We start from the raw sequence: 9,750 nt of genomic DNA, 5'->3' as shown, positions 1-9,750 counted from the left end.
GAGAAACTGCTATTTCTCAAAAATAACGAGAACATATTTTCTCAAAAATGAGAAAGTTAACCGTAAAATGAGATGAATGTAATCAACATTGAGAAACTCTTTGTTCAAAAACTAGTAATGCTCTCCTCACAATTGAGAACATATATACTCAAAAGTGAGTAGAAAAGTATTCGAAATGCTCAGATAGCCGCAAAATTGAGAAACACGCGTTCTCAAAAATTGAGAATATTTCCTCTCAAATTTAAGAAAAACTCTTCTCAAAAATGAGAAGGGTTTTTTTTTTAAAAAAAAATGAGTAAAAAAGTACTCAAAAATGAGATTTTATTAGTATTCAAAAATGAGAAAAAAGTACTTATTCTGCTGCCTTGCTGGCACAGGGAAGGTTTCCTGGAACTAGAAAGGTAGATTATTCTCACACTGCACTGGACAGTTTATAGTAAGTACGTCTTCTACACATTAATATTGAAGTTAAAACATTTTCCTCTTAAAAGTTGGAAAATAGAAATCAGTTTTTGAAAAAATACGAGTACTTCAAAAATTACTTCTATTTTTCAGCTTTGAAGATGAAAATGTATAGCATCAATATTAATGTGTAGAAGGCGTACTTACTATAAATTTTTTTAGTGCAGTGTGAAATTCATCTACCTTTGTAATTTTGGGGAAGTTTCCCTGTGCCAACAAGGCAGCAGAATAAATACTCCCCTTCCTATTTTTGAATACTAATATAATCTAATTGTTAAAGTACTTTTTTACTCAATTTTGAATCTGCAAGGTTACATTTTTATGCTGATACCTGTTGTTTCCATAAATAGCATAGATGAGAATTTTAATTTAACACACAAGCTCCTTGTAACTTAAACTTTTCGTGATGTTGGTTTGCGTAGTTTTAAACAAGTAAGCCTGATATGGTGGACAAATTTTATGTGCACTGGTTTTCTCGATGTATTCTCGTTTCCTCCTACTTTATTCATTGCATCACTTCATTATCAATGCCTTCTCCTTTAGCCTTGAAACATAATCATGCGACGTTACATACATACATATACATACATACATACATACACACACACACACACACAAACATATTCACACACACACACACACAAAAACTTAAATATATATATATTAGTTTCATTTTGATTAAAGGAAAATATGTTTGTACATTGTATTTTTTATTTGTCAAATAATAAACTAAGTCTATACATGACAACTTTTATAACAACTTAGACAGATAAGACAATGAGGATACATGAACCCTCTGAATATGCCTACAAAGTACTATGACAGATGTATGCATTCGTTGGAAAACAGTCTGTGTCGACTGCCAATGGACACGAGATCCTCCCAGAAGTTTTTCATTTGCTATAAATATGTCTATGCCTTCATCTCCCTGGAAACAAAGAGATTGTGTAATTAGTGACAATAGAAATAAAAAGAAATACTTATAAATCTTATTCGTGTATGGCGATATCTCGAATAATATTAGTGTTGCTACGTTCTAATTTGAATTAGTATCAATTGAAATACGATAATATAGACTCTGGTAAAGACAGTAAAGAGAATTACGCAATATTTCTTCAATTAATATTGAAACCAGAAGTTGTAGTAGATCTACCAATTAGTGTTTTAGCAGAGTGATTAGAGTGGAAATGGAATATATTCTAGGGACGCTTAATCGATTAAAAAATATACAATGTGAAATTACTGTCTATGCTCTATAGTGATCAAAGTTAACCGGAAATGGTTTATTTCTATCACTACAAGTAGGTGGATCACATCCATTAACGAACTCCTCCGAGATAATTATCTAGCTGTTGATTGCAGAAAACAATTTTAAAATTATCTTTTGTTGAAGAGTTATTGAGCGGTGTAACGGACGTACTAAGCCAGAGGTGTTTACCCTTGCGAGGATGGCTCTCTCGAGGGCATTCTCACCCTCAAATTCTCTCTCAACCATAATGACGCGAGGGCGATGACAAGCTTGGACAGCGAGGGCGAGGGCCAACGGTCACTGTCAGGGCTAGAGCGAGGACAAATTCCCAACACGAAGGCGAGAGCGATGGTCAACTCTCTTCGAAGGTGAGGGCGAGGGCCAATTCACTGTGAGAATGAAGGTAAGTGAGGTCGGAGTAAAATGAACACCTATGGTACTAACATTACAATATTATATATATCCCACTTGCGTGATCCTAATAAACATCAAATGAAAGACTTAAGACCTGACTCGTCTAATAATAGTAGGGTTGTCACGTTCTGGAAGGATTAATATCAATTGAAATAAGATTATAAAAATAAGGAAATTAAAAGGTAACCAAAACCATTTCGATCTGTTTCATCTATGCAAGACAAGGAAACAATAAACCTGAAAATTAGTCATTTCTGCTTATGTGTGACGAAAAAAAAAAACATAAGTGGCGTCTTTTAGCGGAGCTTCCTGAATCAATGCTTGTTCTGCCACACTTAATACATTTAATCAAAGTCGAACAGTTTTAAGAAAGGCTATGAGTCACCAACATAAGTAAAATCCTCTGATCAGTTCCCTTCACTGTTTCCCTTCCAGGAAAAAAAAAAGAAAGAAAGAAAGAAAGAAACAATGAATCACACCACAAATTCTAAGTTATATACAATTTCACCGTTATTCGATTTCTACTTTTTTAGCAATTGTTAAATAAATTACTAGAATGCTTTGAGAACAGTAGCGTAACTAAGAATGCATGCCCCCCTCCATCCGCGAAAATGTCAAAAGGGCTCTTCCTGTTTCTACGTTCATGGCACACGTACAATTTATACAGTAGTAGAGTTAGTTTTCCATCTAGTCAGACACTACTTGCTAATATACAAAAATTGCACATTATTATTATTATTATTAAGCAATTACATGGGACTAAAAAGTTTCTTAAAAGAAATAATTTCTAGGAATTAGGAATTAGATTTCTGGGCTGTCGGCATCTAAGGCCACGTTAGCCCATCCCGTATGAAGGATGACGTCCCTTAGCGAGCCCACTGTACGATGAAAGGGAAGGAAGAAAGGATTAGGAAAGGAAGGAAGCAGCCTGGGACCATTATATTAGGTACCTCCATCCCGGCATTTGAATAGTATGAATGAACGAAACCCAAGAAGGACTTCACTCAAGATGGCAGGTCTGAAAAAGCTGTTACACTCTTTCGGCCGAGTGTCCCCACCAGGAGTCGAACCTGGGACCGCTCACCTCAAAGGCAAGAGCAGAAATAATTTCTTCCTAACGTTCACATTACAACTAACATATGAAAACTCGTCAAAACTTGTGGAACTTGCTCACATATTTCTAAACCGGCGTTTTTTTTTTTTTTTTTTAAGTAATTCGCTGACTACTTTCTCAATATCAACGTGGTGCCATTCTTCGCTTTCAGTGCTCAGGATTGGCAAAGGGCTCAACCAATGCCGTAACTTTTGCGGGGGAATGGGGAAACTGCCCCCCCCCCAATTAAGCTTCCAGTTGTTTGATAGGATTCATTTGAGTTAAAACTTTGTTGCTTTGTATGATGTGATATGAACAGGAACTTATAAATAAAGCTTGGAATAGGTTTACCACATAACAGGAAAAAAAAAAAAAAAAGAAAAGAAAAAATGAAACGAAAATGTGTTCCGAGCCTCATTCAGTAAAATGTGTCCTATTAGAGCCCCAGACAAAATATATATTTAGTAAGGCTTTCAACATATTGTCTCATTTAGTTAACTTGTGAAGCACCGTACTATTTTCAAAAGCATTGCAAATAATTTAAGATGTTTCTGCTGCCCCACTATCTGAACGAAATACATTCCTTTAAGATGTAGCATATATGTAATCTGGATCTTACTTTAGTAAACCATCAACTGGCGTCCCAAGAAGTATCGAACACGTTTAGTAAGGATTTCACTTCAAATGTCATCATTATTCTAGGGAGCCTCAACTTGACGTATTTTAGGAGGTCTAATTAATGTTTGGTCTTCCAAGAAAAAGCCCAAGTTACGGGGCTGAGCTCAATTTCATCTTCGACCTTGTTCTACGAATATAAAGTTTGATGGCTTTTAGTGTACTGAATGATCGCTCAGGATTGGCTTCGTCAGAGGCACAGTGAGATACAGTTGCAAAGAAGTACACAAATCCAGAACACTACTAACATAGGAAGTTATCTACGACTAAATAATTGGCTAATTAATTCCAAGTTAAAATTTCACTAAATTGTTTCTTCACTACTTATCGGAAACTTGTTAGTTGTTGCAACAAAAGGCGATACATTTTCCGAGTAGAATTCACTAAATCTATTATAGCTGGTTCCGTGATTTCTTTTTCCTCTAAGTAGAGTACTCTTGCAGTAATATGAAACCTGCAAAGTGCTTTTGAAAGTGTTGAATTTCAGTTTAGCGTCCCTTTCAGCAGCGAGGCTATGTGAGACGTGGACCTACTGATTAACGTGGAATCCGAACCACATGAGCTCCCGCCGGGAATCGAACCCGGGTCTCCCGCGCCAAGAGCGCGTACGCTAACCGCTTAGCCACGGAGGAACTCTGCAAAGTGCTTTTAACATCCAAACATTATAAAGTTATACTCCGAAACTTAAATACCGGGAGCCTGTTAGTTACGCCACTGCTTGAGAATACAGATTCTTTATTCATAGAAAGGAAACTTAATGACTACATATCAGGGTTGGCTGGTTTAAACCAATGTTTAAAGCAGCTGGTTTTTTCAAAAAAAAAAACCAACTGGTTTAAACCAAAAAACGAAAATGTTCGTAAAAGTGTAAGTGTTTGTAAAATCTTGATGAACACACATTTGTGGGTTATCACGTTTCACTCCCGTATATTATTCGTATTATATTCAAACCTAAATTCCCCATTCATTACTCAAAAAGATTATACTACAAAAGCAACTTTTTTTTATGTAAGTTTATAAATGTTTGTTTTGTGATTTTTTTGTAGTTATTATTGTTATGTAATTGCAATCAAAGAAACATTCTAAATATTGTTTTGTTTACTATTGATAAAATACATCGAAATGCCGTACTTTGTGTGTGTGTGTGGGGGGGGGGGGAAGGAGGGTCATACAGACCCCACGAGAGGCATTTAGTGAAATGAGAAGTATCTTCGATATCTATTTATGTATAAATGAGTCTGAGCCAAAGTGGACTCAAATAATTCGTATCTTTGTGATATGCAAATTAAGTCGTTGTATTTCTTTAATTTGGACCAATAAAAGTCGTTGTTAACTAACTTGAATTAAATTAGTTCGTCTGTACTCCGTAGTACTTTGAAATTGTCCATATGTAATTCAGTATAATGGTTTCACTTGTGCACTGTTTATCTTTTTGTCCTTCTGAAATGACTCTTGAGAGCTATATTAAGAAGCATGTAAAGATCAGTACAACGTATTTTTATCAGGATTCCTTCGTGAGTGAGTCGGCAGACGTATCGCATTTGTGGCCAATTAGTCCTGGTTCCGAGTTCAAATGGAGGACAATTTTTCTCGGATGTAACTCGAGAAGCAGTTTTTATTCCGCTTTAAGCTTATTGTGACCCCTTCCAGCATAACCCGACTGTTGCATAATAACATCAAGACGAAACAAACTTATTTCTGTCCATATATGATATGAATATATAGAGCAAATTATTTAAACCAAATAAACCTGGTTTAAACCAAAAAAAAAACTGGTTTAAACCAAAAAAAACCGTTTTTTTTTCAATAGAAGCCATGGTTTTTGCCAACCCTGCTACATATACAGATGACGTTAGAACCATCCATTAGTATGCAAATCAAATTATTTATAAAACCATCCTTCTATTAAGATATTTCCAAAACATATAACCTGGAAAGTAAATGTATTAACTCTGTAATTATGAAACTATGATGGGGAAACATTTTGGGCCGCAGGCTAAAGAAAAACGAAAAAAAAATATAGGTGGGGCAATATAATTAAAAAAAAAAACAACAACAACAGTGATTGTATCACTTGTAAAACCAAGCTCTATTAATACTCGAAAGATCATGAAGGGGAATGTGATAAATGGTATTGTGAATGCATTTTTAAACATTTCTCATAATTTGGCTGGAAGTATAATCCACTGATTCTCAGAAGTGAAGTTATATTCGTCAAGTAATGAATCACGTCGTGGGCTGGGTGGAAACGTTTAAGGAGCTACATCTAATCCGCGGGCCATGCTTTGCCCATCACTGTCTTAAGACGTGAAGATAATAAGCCAAAGATGTGCAATTTTGAGTTCATGTACGTTTATTTAAAAGGTATTACGTGTTTCAAAATACTGACTTATTTTTACTTTTCAAAGTAAAGCATATAAAAGCTACTATTTGCTGCGATTGAATGATAACAATAAAACAATGTTTGTGAATAGACACTATAAAAAGATAACGTAAAGAAAGAAAAAAAACAAATGGGTGCTTTGCCAGAAGTAGGGTTGTGTTGATGACAAATAGACTCTTGTGTACATATTTATACATGCAACCTGAAATATGATAAATATACACGAAAACTTGATCTTACTCACCAAGAACTTTCTCTAGCGAAACCTTAAAGAAAATTATCACTGCCAAACAGATGACATTGAAAACAGACTCTGTCGCGCCGAACAAATTTTTAAATTCAGCATCCATCTGAAATATAAAGATTTAATTGTTATACAAATATATTCTATTAAATAATATATTTTACCTTTTTCTAGTCATGAAGTTCCAAAGTAGTTCATTGTCATAATGTTTTACTGCAATGTTAGAAATGCGCATACATGAATAATGTGAAGTAGCAATTAGACTCTTGTTCAGGCAAAGTAAACTATGATAAAACCAGGCAGATCGTGCTGTTACTGGTTGTACGTACAACTAATAAGTCAGATATTCCCGAAATTAGTATGATAAATTTTTACCTAATAACATTTAGTTTTATATTAATTTGGAAATAAAGGAAATGGGGGAATGAAGAAGTGGGAGGAAACGGGAGAACTCCGAGAAAACCCACGCACACGGTGTTTGTCTACTACAAAGTTCACTTGGCGGAAGTTGGGATCGAACGAAGAACACTATGCACCACCTCGGCCCTTGGTAAGACGGATTCAAAAGCACTGTACTGTCAGATTCATATCCTGACTGAAATGTACCAGTATAAAGTCCCAGCATTGTACGGACAAGACATTAACCAGGTTGAACTGCACCAAGCCAAAGAATCTAACCAGACGGTAAAGGGAGACAGTGATGGATGAGACGTATGAATAATAATACAAAAATAGGTACAATGAAGGAATTGACATGAAACTCGAAAAAACTAACCTTCTGTGCAACTCGCATACCTTCATTTTTCAGGCTCCAACACTTCCCAATGAGTAACGAAACCAACACCCGTGTTAAACAATAAGTAATTCAGCTGAAACAGCCAGCGTAGTGTTCGTAGTTTGAGGGAAAGTTCCCTAGTCTAGGGAAATTTGATAGGTAAATTTAGCAAAAAGAAAAAAAGGGAATTTTTCGATAAAACGTGAAAAATTCAGGGGGAATTCTCTAGTTGACTGATTAACGAACATCACTACTTAAATTGTTCTTTGTTATTCAGAAATAAACCAATACAATTACAATAGTTTGTGTGTGCTGCAAGTAGCATAATTTGCACCCATTGTTAGCTAGTGGGGTGCACGGTGGCTCAGTGGGGAGCGCTTACCTCAGGTGCATGGTTTCCTTGGCACGATTTTCACCCAAGCAAGCTTGTGATAAACAACATTGTGTTCGTGGATTTTGTCGAGGTACTCCCGTTTCCTCCCACTTTCTCATTCTTCCATCATCATTCACTTGCTTTAATCATCGTCTCCCTTAACCTAAAGACATAATCATGGGATGTTAAACTGAAAGATTTCACTATATTTCATTTTGTTGGCTGTGTGTATACTTTTGAAAAAAGAAAAAAAAACGTAAAAATAGAAGGAAAAAGTAAATGAATAAAACAAATGTGGTTGGTAGCAGAAGCGTCATTTCAGATTTTGCTTGTGGGAGGGCAAGACCCCTTGATATAAGAAAATTTTCCATTTTTCACTGACTACTATTCTACTCAAAAAATCTACATAAATCTCAATCTCAGGGGGTGCAATTACCTCTCCCTGCCCCCTAAATGACGCCACTGGTGGTAGTTCCCTTAATATAGCTAAATTATAATTATTACATAACTTCTGTCATACGTATTGGACACTCAACAAACAACGGAAAATTTGATAAAGTGAAAAGTTTTTGTCAGTCGAGGGAAATTTTCTTAAAGAAACCTACGAACAGTGCCACCAGGTTCGTCCTGCACTGACTCGGTTAGATAGCATTCATGCTTTTTATTGCCACCTAGCACAAGTTCGTTCGTGTTTATGCCATACGTCCACACTGTATTTACATCGAGCCCTTCTGAAGTTAATCTGTATGTAGTACTGGAGCTTCTTATTCAGTGCTGCTAAAAAAAAAAAAAAAAAAAAAAAAGAACTTTAACCCAACCTGAGAATGTAAGAAATGTGTCAAAACTTGATAGAACAGTCTGCTCGAGTAATCCCTGTGTTTTTTTTTTACATTGTAGCTTTTATGCAACAGATACGGAATCCGTATTTATATGGCAATCGTAAAGGAATTGCAATTTTTTAGCTAATACTTGTGGTGGTCCCTTGAAATTTTATCTGTGCAAGTGAGCAGGCCGGTAGCCAGCCCAAAAATGTAGGGGGGGGGGAATCCAACCATATTATAGTTCATTTGCAAGCCTACCGTGAACATTTTAGGCAGGCAGTAAAAATTTAGGAGCCCGACACCCCGCGTGGATACGGTCCTGCAAGTGAGGGCAAGGTTCTAGATCACTGGTCCCCCTTCCCATTGAGCAATAATAAAGACAGAAAACAACGTGCCCTACGGGGCTCTAACCCGCCTTCACTCGCTAACGCTCGCTCGGCAATACTGTGTAGATTAAATGTATAAACTTTAGTAGAGAAAAAAACCAACCCAGCTACTAAACTACATGGGGGACCAGTAATCTAGAACCTTCCCGCAAGGGAGTTTTTTTCATGTCACCCACCACAAATCTTTTAGGAGACAATAAGGAGGAAATTATTAAAAGAATTGTATTTTTCCAACAGTTATTTAGAGTGCAGCGCCAAAAGTAAACCTGCACGCCCCAATTCACCAAAAAAAAAAAAAAAAAAAGTAAACAATTTACTGAATATATTGGAAAGTCGCATATCATTAACACAACAACTTTGTCTAAGATATAGAATGCCCAGAAGCATAGAGTGAGGCTTCCGGGCATTCTATCTGAGAACCAGTACCTAGAAGCATTACTCATGATTTTCGAAGGAAAATAATGGATTGTCGTGATTAACCGTTAATCGATTACAATGATCGCACACAAGCAATGTTGCATTCACACTTAAAACTAAATTCATGTTGCTAGCAGTACTTACCTGCGAAATCCTCTATGATTCGTAAACAACCATCCATCTTGCTTTTTAACTTTCTCTTTATCCATCCGCTAAGTAGTTCCTCCATCAGCCAGAATGAGAACATATAGTTCAGGATTTTAAAGGACTTTTGTGCTCTTATGTTAGCTTGTTCGTACTTGTTTTCCATAGTCTTGCATTTGCAAACTGTCTTTTATATCTCACGATATTCAATGATATATTTATATCAGAAAACAATATTTTTTAAGACTACATTATTACTCGTTTTTGAGAAACAGTCTCTGACTCAAATATGCAACTAAATTTCCTCATTCTCA

General features: G+C 36.0%; 1 long non-coding RNA gene across 1 annotated transcript; it reads right to left on the bottom strand.

Moving 5' to 3' along the window:
* Positions 1–1,240: 1,240 nt before the first annotated feature.
* On the bottom strand, positions 1,241–9,519 carry LOC145684937 (uncharacterized). The gene is made up of 3 exons (XR_014131433.1): positions 9,437–9,519; positions 6,521–6,626; positions 1,241–1,390 (listed from the first exon to the last, which is right to left on the bottom strand). It is a non-coding gene; the product is annotated as an uncharacterized LOC145684937 (long non-coding RNA).
* Positions 9,520–9,750: the final 231 nt, after the last annotated feature.

Source organism: Thermobia domestica, chromosome 5 (assembly GCF_964235325.1).
Source record: "Thermobia domestica chromosome 5, izTheDome1.hap1.1, whole genome shotgun sequence".
Taxonomy (NCBI): domain Eukaryota; kingdom Metazoa; phylum Arthropoda; class Insecta; order Zygentoma; family Lepismatidae; genus Thermobia; species Thermobia domestica.
Note: the sequence above shows the minus strand (reverse complement) of the source record. Positions and strands in the feature narration are given on the sequence as shown.